Genomic DNA, 13,479 nt, shown 5'->3' with positions numbered 1-13,479 from the left:
GTAGATCGTCGTGGTCGACGATAATCTCACGAGAGCGAGGCGGCTGCAGGTTTCAGAGCCAGGCGCAGCAGCTGCTCTCCACCGACGGCCTGGCCCAGTGCATGATGGGAAACATCAGAGAGCTGATTGGCTCTGAGATCTGACAGCAAACGCCCGTGTTGTAGAAAATGTGTATTTTATGTGTAGTTGTAATACTTAACGCTAGATTGTTGACTGTTAGTCTCAGGTTTAATCTAAAAACATGTTTTGTAGTTGATAATAATAAATCATATTCATAAAACACATCATATTGCATTTCACAGACAGACTGAAAAAGAACAAAGGATGCAGCTACACACATTTCTACATACATTTATTTTTAACACGTAGCAGCCTGAAAAAGATCGAAACTAACAGGAAGTCATTTTTTCTGTGACTTCCTGTGAGCGCTAACGAATTAGCCTGTTGTGTTTTGGGTGGAGCAGAAATGGAAACAGGAAGTGCACCTTTCCACCCTGACAGCAAAAAGAAGGAGGAGCCAAGGAGGAGATAAATGAGACACACCTGTGAGCGGGGGAGGGGAACAACACACTGACGAGGAAGCAGCATGAAGGAGTCGAGGAAGAGCAGCGAGCGCTTCAAGGAGGAGAGAAGTTTACGTAACATTCAGTGTCTGGACACCTCGAGCTGGAAGACTGAAATAGTGTTGCAAGTGTCGCACAACTAGGAAAAAGAACCAGCTGAGTTTATTAACGTCATCGACAACAAGAGAGCGAGGAGTTAGGAGTGAGGAGTGAGTGAGGAGTGAGGATCCAGAGAGCAGTTTCAGGAGGAACTTGTTCAGCATCAGCCGGACCTGCTGTGGACCTCCTTCCCTCAAGCTAAGTCTGCAGGCTTCCTCTTTTCCCCAAACCACACACACACACACACACACACACACACACACACACACACACACACACACACACACACACACACACACAGGACCTCACTGAGCTGCCGTCAGACCTTCAAACATTAACTTTATTCCTTTGGATTGACTTCCAGGCCTCTTCTTCCCCTCTGACCCAAAACACTTAACACTTCTCTGGAGTCAGCATTTAATTTAATTACTTTAATGAAGGACATGTGATTTCCATATCCAGACTCTGTGTTTATCTTTAGCTAAAGGACATTGTGTGTGAGGCCGCATTGGGTACTTATACACCATATGTTTTTTTTATTGGACCATTTATATTTAAAAAAGACACGTCGGTAAAAAGTGGATGAAAATGTAGTATTTTGTGAATCTAATGCCTTTTGTAGCGCGGTTGACAGGCTATCCGAGCTAATCCTCCTCTTAACATGAAGCAAACCTATTCTGCTGTCTGGCGCTCAACTCTGCTACCGCTAACGTGTGAAGGGAAGCACACGCTACTGGCTGCAGGTCTGTGGAGAGTTACACTGGTTGTTCAGAGATATTAAGTACGGCAGGAAATGCTCATGAATTTTGAAGCCTTTTTTTCGAAGGCGGATGCTAACAAGTAGCTAAATGGTGCTAGCGGGCTTGTGCACCTTTACAGCCTTGTTGTGTGGACGTGTTCTCATGTGAATGTCTGCAGAGATCCAAACTGGTTGGACAGAGATATTAAGTACGTCAGTTAATGCCCCGCTCATGAATTTTGAAGTTTTTTTCGATGGCGGATGCTAACAAGTAGCTAAATGACGCTATCAATCAAGCCTAAGCTTGTTGTGTGTCCGTGTGCTCATGTGACTGTGGTGTAGTTCTCCTGTCGCCCAACGTGAGCTTCTTACTTGCTATTTAAAAATATTTTCTGGCCACAGAACTCATTTTCTACAATAACCCAAAACCCAACTGCAAAATCTAAATGGCTTTTTGTCAAAAGGAGCCGCGGTGGTGCATTAAAAAATACAATGCAGTCTCTGAAGCGCTCTTACAGTTTATATAATGATTATAGTTTTAGATATAGTTAAAATTGTGACGCTTTGACACTTTGAAATAATGAACACAAAGCCACTAAGAGCTCAGCAGCCTCATGGAAGACTGATTCATGTGTCATTTTGCATTGTGATATCAACATATTTCTTTCATTATTTAAGCTTTATTATGCAAAACAGGTTGGCCGTGCGTCCACGCTCTTTTATAACGTTATGTAACAGTTAATGAACGACAGAAACACAATAGCAAGAACAGACAGAGACGTTAATACATCAGTAAACAAAGTGCAGGCAAACATGAGAATGATCTTGAAGTTACAGATCAAATATTTGTAATTGCATAACACATTTCCTTTAAATTGATAAAACGTTTAAAATACAAATAATAAACAGATGCATTTGAGGCTAATCCAGTGAATTAAATACATCTTTAGTACAAACTATGGATGTAGGTCATTTAGTCAAATCAGAACATGCATTGCCATATTCCTTCTTAAACTTTCCAGAATTTGATTAATTTACATTATACAAATGATGTCATATTTTTAGCATGCCGAGTGTCTCCGTGGGAGCCGACTCTCTCCGAGTCGACCCTGATTGGCTGCCGCGGCTCTGTGAATGAGATCTTTGTGCACGGGAGGACGGGCTTCCTGTGGGCGCCGCCAGAGGCGAGAGCGCACAGCGGTGGAGAGTTTCCTCCATTAACCTGCAGACGCACGAGTTCTCTGTGACGCATCCGTCATAATCGTATCGCCCGACAGCAGATGTACCTCCATCCACGCTCCTGCACGAGCACGGGCACAAGAAAGCGGCTCGTTCCCACCTGCAATGTTGCACAAACACGCTTCACACAACGGTGCATATCTAATGGCGTGCACCTCGCCATGTGAAGTGTTAAATAATTCAGTCACGGCTACATATCAGTGTTGGAAACAAACTATAACTGAGAAAAGAAACTATGACTGGAGAGAAAAAGAAAAGAAAATCAATGAGTAAAAGAGTTTGGATACCTTGTTACAGAAACAACAATGTGACCTTTCAATGGGAGTAAGAGCCAGGATGTTATGCTCTTTATTCAATTATTGTATTATTAGTACTTTGGCATTAGCGAGAAGCATTTTAGTGTCGCAATGGTGGAGCTCACACTGCTGGAAAGAAGCTAGAGGAGGAGATGGTTGTGGTGCAGTGAAACCTCGGAGAGAAGAGTGTCCACTTACATTTATAGTCATAATTGTCAGATGAATGTATTTGAGAATGAAGTATGAGTGAGTATTGGGTAGCATAAAGTACCTTTTGAAGTTGTATTCAGCACTCGGTTCTCATGTAAATGTGAGCGTCTCCTTTCCCGATTCTCCTCCTGCAGCCAGCACAGTAATTGTAGACGTCTGCACATGTCGATATTTTACTCCGGTGATTGCAGCTTCATACGATGCAAGAAAAGGAGCTCCCACTGGAGGAAGAGGAGGCTCACAGGGGGAGGAAGGGGAGGAGGATAAAAACAGCATTACGGGAATATCTGCTGTTCTTTCACAGCTCAAAGAAAGTCATGGATGTTGTCGTAGTATCTTCTGAAGGTGAGGATGTCTGAGACGGCTCTGTTAGCGCTGTGACGGGGATTCATTACGGAGGTTTTGAAGGACGTTGTAAATGGTCCATAGAGGACTGAAGAATCAACACTTTAGTAGACGCACAACGTCTCTTTGACAAACACAAATAATCATCATGAATCACTTCTTCTCAATGTGATGTCTCCGGGCATAGAGCTGTAGGAATGGTTTTCATTATTGATCACTCTTTCAAGCCGTTTATGATGCAAAACATGCACACAAAAAAGTGTTTACCACTTCCAGCTTTTAAAAATGTGTTAAATATAAAATGTGATTTGCTTATTTTTCAGTTTTATACTCCATTAAATTGAATTACTTTGGTTATTGGAGTGTTGCTTCGACAAAACAAGTCATTTTGAAGGTGCCCTGTTTTTGTTGGGCATTTTTCCCAAAAAAAATAATGTTCATGTGGCACTTAATGTTTTCTGCTGTTGCTTTTCTTTTGGAAAAACATAATTGCTCCAATTGGATTATGTTCACCGGCTATGTTTCTCTTTGGACCACAAAGAGCTACGAACATGCACCACAGAGCTAATGAGACCGAGCCGGTGAACACATGGCGCTCGTATGACATGTTAAGTGACATTTTACAACAAACCTTTTCTGTAAGAGGCGTAGTTGGGTTTAAAATAAGTCACCAACATCACTAACTTTACTTCAAAAGAGCTCTGCACAGATTACACGGCTTAAAACACCAGGCGACAAGAAAGAATGGCATTGTCATCACACCTGTACGTCTTTTGTCGGTCGCTAGTTAGCCGTTAGCTGCTAAAAGGAGGCCCGCAGTGCGTCTGGCTAACGAAGCTAGCTTCGTGCGGAACTAACTGCTAATGGACGTAACTGCTAACCAAGCTAACTGCCAACCAAGCTAACTGCCAACCACGCTAACTGCCAACCAAGCTAACTGCTAACCAAGCTAACTACCAATGGAGCTAAACGCACAGCAGGAATGATGGTTTCTGCACTGAGTGAAAACAATGGGATTGCATTCACTCACTCAAACTGTGTGTGTGTGTGTGTGTGTGTGTGTGTGTGTGTGTGTGTGTGTGTGTGTCTGCTGTCTTCTCAGTGCACTTTCCTCGTCTAAAAGTGTTTGTTTTTTTTGTACTTGTTTAGGAATTAAACGTCTCGACCTGCTTGGTTAATGGTACCTCTTGTTTTCGTTAGCGGCGGCTCTGCCGGTCGGTCCTCGTGCTCTCGGTCCCGTTAGCCGGTGTAGCTCCTGGCGGCGTCTCGCTGCTCGCACCACCTCCTGTGTTTCGTCATCACTCGGAGAGAAGACCGTCTCTCGCCCCGCCGGTGGGAAGAAATGTGCTTTTGAAAGTCAAAGGATTGATTTTCTTAGGTCAGTTGTTCAAGATGTCACATTTCCAATTTACAGCTATTACGCTGTCGGATGTGATTTGCAGTTATACTTTCAGTGACTCCCAACAGTTTCCCCCTTGTCTTTTTTTTCCAACCGCGTTGTTTGGGCTGGATGTAAATATGTAAACTTCCTGAGTGTGAAGCAGATTGACTCTTGACATTCTCCCCTCCTTCCCACCAGGCACTGCCAGCGTTTGTATTGTAAATCACATCTTCTGAATTCATAATTAATCAGTTTCACATGTGGCGGTTTGGGAATGTGAACAACCCTCGTTTCTTTTTTAAAGACCGTAAAATATATTCATCTGCTGTTTTCGCTCACGTGGACATGAAAATATGAAGCTTCTGTTTGACACTCACCAGTATCTGAGTCCATAAAATGTTAACTGTAATAGAAATACAACGTTTGCATCTAACTGTAACTACGACAAACTTGTCAGAGAAACTACTTCCTGTTGGGAACGCTGCATATTCAAGCAGGAGCTTTTGTGCTTTTTAACCCGTTAAAAACTGGATCCAATGTTGTCTCTGAGTCGTTGTTTGAACCCCAAATTAACTCCAATACTTGTGTTTATTGTATGTATTTGTTCAGCAAAGTCTTGGGAACAAAATGTGTATCTGCAAAAAAATCACTTTTAAAAGATATTTTGATGGTAACTATGAACATCCAGCATGATATGAGCCAGATTCCCCAAAAAAGCCTCCTGGAGCGTCAATAAGACACCTTTATGGAAAGATTAGGACCTAAAGAATCAGAACCTGCAACAAAAATCACAATAAAACAAAGTCTTGTCCTGTTAGGAAGGAGTTTCAGTCAAAAACTGAGTCAAAAATGGAAAAAATATGTATTTTATGCCAAAAGATTGTCTGAACGGGGCATGCTGGGTATTAAAATTCAGAGTGGGGAGCCAAAAAAACCATTTGTTTGATTTCTGAGTAACAGTTTGTGTTTGCATGGTGGAACGTGCTCGTGGTAACTGTACCTCAGTATATTCTCTACCGAGGGAAGAGCATATGTTTTTTTTGTTATGTCGTAACCTTGACGCTCGTCAGCCATCATATATAAATTAGAAGTGTTTTGCAGGGAGGTGAACACATAACGGTCTGTGTGTCTCGCAGCTCCAGCAGAGTCCGCTGCCTCCACCATTTGTCTGTGTCCGAGCACACACACACACACACACACACACACACACACACACACACACACGCACACACACCCGACCCAGCAGCTTGAAATGAGATTCACTCAAGTGCATAATCCCTCAGTTCTGCTTAGCTGTGATTAATTGAGCAAATATCTATTATATATATGGAGGGGTCCACACAACCAGTTTGCATCATTTATGAAGGGAGGAAGAACAAAACTGGCTGTTCTGTACACGGCAAGATGTCCGCCTGCAAGTCCTTAAAGCCCACGAACTCGTCCGCTGCGTGAACACAGTGTAATCTCAGTGTAATCTCAGCGTATCGTTAAAGGCTCTTCTGCCATTAGCCCTCCTGGCAAAATGATCCACTGACCTGTCGTTACAAACACGTCAAGGAAATAGACATCCTGCGGAGGAATGGCTCTCCGGATCGATGGCCCAGCAGCCTCCTCGTGCAGCTCGGTGCGAGGGAGACGAGGCGCTCGAGTTTGCAGAGTTTCACCCTCGTGGAAGGAGGTTCATCAACAAACCTGAAGTGAAGTCTGATCACCTTGCTGGATCGTCACGGAGGTCAATTGTTCTGTTCTGATCCTGAAATAGTTCTGAATTTCATCCACCATGTTTTACCATCTGAACATGGTAGACCTCATAGGGGGTCTAGACCTCTTTTTCCCTGTTTGAGTCATTGGAGGGCCCCCAAATGAATTCCAATACTTGTATTTATGTATTGTCAAGTCTTAGGGGGAAAAACATCTATATCTGCAAAACGATTCACAAAAAGATATTTTGATCACGAGGATGAGCAAGGTGCATCCAAAAGGACTCCTCGAGATTGTTTGATGCCGTGAAGACAACCCACAGACTCCTAGTGAAGCTTTTTTTAGAACGATTAAGACCTAAAGCATCGAAACCTGCAACAATAAACACAATCCAGGAAAGCATCGGCATGTTACGAAGCGTATTCAGTCAAAAAACAAGCTTCTTTTGGGCAGAAAAGGAGGCGAAACGGGATCCACAAGAGGTTCCAATGGCGTCAAACCCAGACGGGGCATGAATGAGGTTCACACATGCAGAAGGTTGACGTTTATCGGTTGAAGGTTTCATCGTCTGTACAGATGTTCCCTCAGCGTCACGTACATCTCTGCATCGTGCGTGCTCGACGTCCACGAGCCTCTTTCTGATTGGCCTGCAGGATGCAGCCAGGTCTTCATACCTGAATATGAGATTCTGGGCACTAGAATATCTTTTTTGTTGCTGTTGTTGTTGCTGTTGGAGTAAACAGTCTCTGCCTCACTTGTGTGACGGTAACCACCAAAAAAACCCAGAGAACTAATCAGAACTCTTGCAGAGCGACTCGCAGAATACTGATAGAGACTTTGGGTGAGGCTCCAGCTCGCACCATTAGTCAGAGTCCACACACCCCAACCAATGAAACGATAGTCCTGTATTGTATGTGTCTTTCACCCAGGGGACCCGTGTCCGTGTCCTGCGCCTGACCTGAAGGGAACATCGAGTTCAGGCGTGTCGCTCGTAGCGCTACATGAGAAACTCTCTCGGAGGCCGACGCGACACGTGTTGGGGAAAATGTGTTTTCGCTGTTGCTTGTCAACTCCTCCTGGTGGGTTGCGATGCATTTGCAAAGTACAATGGCAACTTTTTTCCCTCCCTGGGGAGAGATGTGTGACCCGAACAGAACATACCGTCTACTGCCCAACAGCCCCGTTTGCTCGTCGTGTAAAATCGAAATATCCGGAAGAATGATCGTCTTGTTTTGCGTTTCTGTTGGTGCAGAATGAAAATACATTTTCCACGGTTTCAAGTAGCGGCGTTACACCTTTTTTTTCTTTTTTTTTTTTTAAATACTGAGCACGTCCACTTTGGCGTTTGAAGCCGCGCTCTGGACGTGGAGCCGGAGACGCTGGCAGTGCTGGCAGGAGGAGCTCGGCCCGGTGATGGATGGAGCTGCAGGCGGTGAGCTGAGGAGCAGCTGACGTCTCGGAGACCCCGGCCTCTCCACGTCCACTCCCCTCTCATCCACTGCTCGCCTCCTCGTCTCTGATGCCTAATCTGTCTCCTCAGCAAGCGCCCTCTTTGGTTTATAGACCTTCACCCCCCTCCTTCCTCCTCCTCCTCCTCCTCTTGTCCATGACGCATCACCTTCCATTCTCTTCATGTCTCCTCTGCAGCCTAATTGATGAGTGAACACTAACAGGTTACCCTCCCTCACATCTCTCCACCGTGTCCTGGTCCTACCGGCCTCTCTCTCTCTCTCTCTCTCTCGCTCTCTCGCTCTCTCGCTCTCGTGCTGTCCATCTCCTCATCCTACACCCCCGCCCGCCGCTCTCACCGCTCTGTTCATTATTCATTAAGTTTCCCTTTTGGATCCAGAGAGAGCAGAAGCACGACTGAATTCATGGGCAGACTCAACAGCCGGCCCAAGGGTACCTGAGCAAAATTAATGGGTGTGTGTGTGTGTGTGTGTGTGTGTGTGTGTGTGTGTGTGTGTGTGTGTGTGTGTGTGTGTGTGTGTGTGGGAGTGAGCGGTAGAACAAGACGGACAGACTGACCAATTGATTGACAGAAACTTAGTGAGGGGGGGGATAAATGTATGGAAGCCATTTCCAGCAACAAAAAAATAATAATTGACACAAAAAAGTAATAACTATAGTTAGTAGTAATTTCAAAAAGTCATAGTTATGACCAGAAAAAAAAACTAATTATGAAAAGAAAAGTTAAAAAAAGTCATAACTTTTTATGACCAAATTTTTTATGGTCCTATGACCAAAAAAAATTCTTTTTTTTTTTTTTGTCAAATTTGTTTTTGGTCATTATGACCCCAAAAAAATTGAAAAAAAAAGTCATAACTTTTTTTTTGTCTTTTTTTTTTCATTAGGACTTCTGTTTTTTTCACAACTATGACTTTGTTTTTTGTGCGGGAATGTGCTTTAAAATCGTATTCGGATAAAAATAAAAAAATGCAAGCGAGTGCAACTCTACGGATACGTGCATAGGAGGCCTGGAGGTCAAAATGACCGAGGGTTGAGTCATGACATCATGAGGTGAAGCCCTGTGGGTAGAGCAGTGCATTGTGGGTAGAGCAGTGCGTTGTGGGTAGAGCTGTGCCTTGTGGGTAGAGCTGTGCCTTGTGGGTAGAGCTGTGCCTTGTGGGTAGAGCTGTGCGTTGTGGGTAGAGCTGTGCATTGTGGGTAGAGCTGTGCGTTGTGGGTAGAGCTGTGCGTTGTGGGTAGAGCTGTGCATTGTGGGTAGAGCTGTGCGTTGTGGGTAGAGCTGTGCGTTGTGGGTAGAGCTGTGCGTTGTGGGTAGAGCTGTGTGTTTAACGGGATGAAGCCGTTGTTTTCTGCACCTCATTCGTTTGTCCTCTCGAGTGAGATTAAAGACACACTTTCATGAGTTGTGCTTTTAAAAAGAAGCTTTGCACAACAAAAGCAGTTAACAGACCAAACATGAGCTCATGGACCTCCAGCTGAAGCAGGTTGATCGTTGCAGCTTTTTGTGCGTCGTTGTTTTAACGATTGTAAAAGCTTCACACTTTAATAAACTTCACGAATCATCGGGATGTTTTTTCATTCCCCGCCCTCTGAAAGCCGTCTTTCCCCACGTTGGCCCTCGCTCGCCGCGCTCTTCTGAACTAACGGCAGTAATTGGTGGAGCCGCTTTGCTGACGGCGGCGTTGAGAATCCGAGGCGATGAAAGCGACGCTCGACTCTTGATGATCGCCGAAAACCTCAAGCAGGAAAAAAACAACTGAAAACGACTTTCTTTTCTTTTTGTAATGAAATATTGGGCTGCCAGACTGTTTGTGTCTGAATATGTTTGACCTCTTGACCTCCAGGACGCTGCCTGCTGTCGGCTGCCTGCACCGAGTGGAAGTGAGAATGCAATGAGCTCCGTTGTGTGTCGGGTTGTCGTCGTTTAATTTGTAGTTTTTTTAAACTTGAGCTCAGTTTTAATGACCTGTTGTTGTGTTCAACCAGCGGTAAAGTGATAAAGTTTATTCAAAGTGTGTGTCTGTTTGTGTGTGTGTACGTGTCTGTGTCTCTCTGTGTGCGTGTATTTGTGTGTCTGTTTGTGTGTGTGTGTGTCAGTGTGTATCTCTTTTTGAGTGTAGTTTTCTTGATTGTTGAAGCTCTCATCCTACTGAGACAGTATAGTGTTTGTGTTTTGTGTGTCTGTTTGTGTGTGTGCGCATGCATGTGTATGTCTGTGTTTTTGTGTTTTTTGGTGTAGTTTTCTTGATTGTGTGTTTTGTGTGCGCTTGCGTGCATGTGTCTGTCACTATACGTGTGTGTAGTTTTTGGGTGTAGTTTTCTTGATTGTTGAAGCTCTCATCCTACTGGGACAGTCTGGTGTGTGTGTGTGTGTGTGTGTGTGTGTGTGTGTGTGTGTGTGTGTGTGTGTGTGTGTGTGTGTGTGTGTGTGTGTGTGTGTGTGTGTTTCTGTGTGTGTGTGTTTCTGTGTGTGTGTGTGTTTCTGTGTGTGTGAGAGAAAATGAGACGGGGATAACGTATCGCTTCCTGATCACTATCTTATATAATCACGTGTTAACAGAGTAGCAGAGGAGAAGAGGGAGATAATGGAGAGAGAGAGAGGGAGAGGGAGGAGGAGGAGGGAGGAAGGAAGGAGGAAGGAAAGAGGAGGAGGAGGAGGGAGGGAGGCCGGTCCGATCCCGATAACCGCGGATTGATCTGCCAGCCGACCAATGGGGCGCCTCCCTCGGCCTGAGCCGCCGCAGTAGCCGGGCAGGATTGGAGGAGGCTTCGGGGAGGGAGAGATGCGCACACATGCACCGGCTCGCTCGTCCTGTCGCCCGCACACACACACACACACACGCACGCACACACACACACGCGTGCACACACACGGTGAAGAAGAGAGGGAGAGTATCGGCTCTCCGCGAGCCGCGCAGTCAGAGCTCCGCTCCGGAGAGGATGGCAGCGCGACTCTGCGACCGGAGGAGCGACGCAGGAAGCGAGACATGAGGAACAAAGTCAAAGTCGCGGCTCTTTCATCTCCGGCAATCAGCCGCCATGCGCGTTCACGCGGACAGGTAAGAAGAGAGAGGGGGGAAAGAAGTTTTGTTAGGCTGAGAGCTGTTATCAGTATTAAGAGTGTTAAGTTGTTTTCTTGCCTCTGCACCTGTGCGCGTGACAGAGGCGCGGGCACGTGTGCCACCCCGGCCGCCTATACAGTGCTAATGCGTTGTGATTGAGACGGAGCTGGCCAAATGAATGGGAGCCTTGTTGTGCGTGCGTGTGTGTTTGTGTGTGTGCGTGTGTCACACGTGTGTGCGCACACACACGCACAACAAGGCTCCCACTCATTTGTGTGTACGTGCGTGAGCTCGTCAGCGGCGAGTTTGACTTGTATGTGTGCGCGCATTTTGCAAATTGCGCCCCGTGAGCTCGTGGGCGCGGAGCAGAAAGACACGGGCGAGGTGAGGAGAAGCAGGAGAGAGAGCTCGTGCACTCTTTAAAAAAAAATGTATTAAAGAGTGGACGAGTCTCTCTCGCGCGCGCCTCAGCCCGTGTCTCCCTGGGGTGCCGTTGCGCACGGCACCTCGGTGGAGTCATGACTGGCAGTGGGAGAGTTGGACCGCTACCCGATCCCCTCCGATGCGCGCGCCCCACCGGTGTAGCCAGACTGACATTTACGCGCACTGCAGGAAACAGGAGTCCACTCCTGACTGCAGCCTCTGTACAAGTCTCTCTCTCTCTCTTTCCCTCCCTCTCTTTCCTTCCCTTCCTCTCTCTCTCCCTCTCTCCGCACCAGATCCCATCTTTTTTCTTCCTTCTTTTTTTGGGAGAAACGCACAAGGACGGGGTTTGAGTTCGAACGCCTCAGTCATTTGAATGCCCTGACAGGCTCTCTCTCTTTCCTTCTTTCGTGTGTGTGTGTGTGTGTGTGTGTGTGTGTGTGTGTGTGCGTGTGCGAGCCAAGTGCCAGATGCTTGGCTGTCCCTGTTAATGTTGCATTGATTGGCTTCTGGTGAGCTGTTTGGATGCCAATCTTCAAGCACTGCCTTTTTTTTTTTTTTTTGCAAGGTGATGCCTCTCCTCTTCCTCTTCCTCCTCCTCCTCCGATGTGTTTGCAAATGTTTCAGGGAAAAAAAGATGGCAAGTGTCACGTGATTGCTGTTGGGAGAGAGGGGGAAAAAAAGCTGTGGATTTTTTTCATATTTTCCCCATATTCCCAGTGTGATATTGACGCGGACGACATGCAAATGTTATTTCCATGTGTGTGCAGAACCCACAGTGGTGATGGGCGTTTCACGATGTGTTGGTTTTAATTGGGGCCTAGGGACATCTGGAGAAGTCCCTATTTAACCATGCAGACTGGACGAGGGGCCTCCAATATATTCACATGTTCCTGATCGCTTCATTCTGTTGATTATTTATCTGATAATTGGTGAATAACTTCCTCCACAGCTTTGGGAATTAGGACACATCCAATCACTTTGTTACCAGAATCCATGAAGAAACTCGAGCAAAGCCCCACAATTTACGAAGCTTTTATCCAGCGACGGTTGGCATTTGTGCCCATCAATCACTGCCGATTGTGCAACAGAATGACACACAATAAGTAATCACAAAAGACCCGCTTGGCTCGCACTGAAGGCAACGGACTCCGAAGGCCTCCTTTCAGCGGGTACTTTATTCCCACGTAAAAAAAAGCCATTATCACTCGCTTTTTCGTGCATTTTTTAGACGCGCCGGCCGAGACTCGCTGTAACGCGACATAATAGCCGACCTAAGCTTTGAATTAACCGCCGCGACTGCTGGGCACAGCAACAGAGAAAAGTCACATCAAAAAATGTTCAATTTGGAGCCACGACTCGGCAGCTGACCGAGTTCCTAATAAGCTCTAATAGCTGGTGCTTGAATTTCAGATCCACTGCTGGTACAATTGCTCGGTCTAATCCGGCAAAGAGAACACTATGAAAAGCAGCAGCTTGCCAGCTGCACTGGCTGTAATTAATGTGTTTTTTCCCACTATATTCAACAATCTGGATCAATAAATAGGACAAAACAAGCAACACTTTAGCAGACATGACAGGGCTTGGAAATGCTGAGTCAGACTGACCAAAGGGGATGAAAAACAACACAAGTTTACACTACTCAAAGAGAAAAGCCAGACCGAGCTGCTCATTGTCTGGATAACTAGATAATCTAACGATTAATTGGCTCTGCAGGAAAGCGGGTTAACCCTCCCACTGAGAAATAAATACTCGTTGTTCCATAAATGACCGGAAGGAATGATCATTTCATCGATGGCTCGTTTGTATTTCTTCGTGCTGGCCGTCCTTCTCAGACACCAACACTCCAAACTCCCCTTTCGTTAGCTAGTATGTGTTCCCAACTCACTCCCTTTCATTAGCTAATAGTACATGTTCCCAACTAACTCTCCTTTCGTTAGCTAATAGTACA

At 45.7% G+C, this 13,479-nt stretch overlaps 1 protein-coding gene across 2 annotated transcripts in view; it reads left to right on the top strand.

The window, feature by feature from the left end:
* LOC137788685 (cadherin-18) overlaps nt 1-13,479 on the top strand; it is a 147,976-nt gene that overhangs the window by 66,167 nt on the left and 68,330 nt on the right. Inside the window, exon 1 of one of the 2 annotated variants that reach the window (XM_068581693.1) lies at nt 10,918-11,102. The exons of the other annotated variant lie outside the window; for it this stretch is intronic. The gene's annotated coding sequence lies outside the window, so the exon portion shown is untranslated. Of the gene's footprint in view, nt 1-10,917; nt 11,103-13,479 lie in introns of those variants that run through there. 2 annotated transcript variants of the gene reach the window in all.

The sequence above is a fragment of the Clinocottus analis genome, unplaced genomic scaffold, assembly GCF_023055335.1.
Source record: "Clinocottus analis isolate CAN_PGR_092001 unplaced genomic scaffold, fCliAna1.0.p SCAF_18, whole genome shotgun sequence".
In the NCBI taxonomy this organism is placed as follows: Eukaryota; Metazoa; Chordata; class Actinopteri; order Perciformes; family Cottidae; genus Clinocottus; species Clinocottus analis.
The sequence above is the reverse complement of the archived record's forward strand: the minus strand, read 5'-3'. Positions and strand labels throughout refer to the sequence as shown.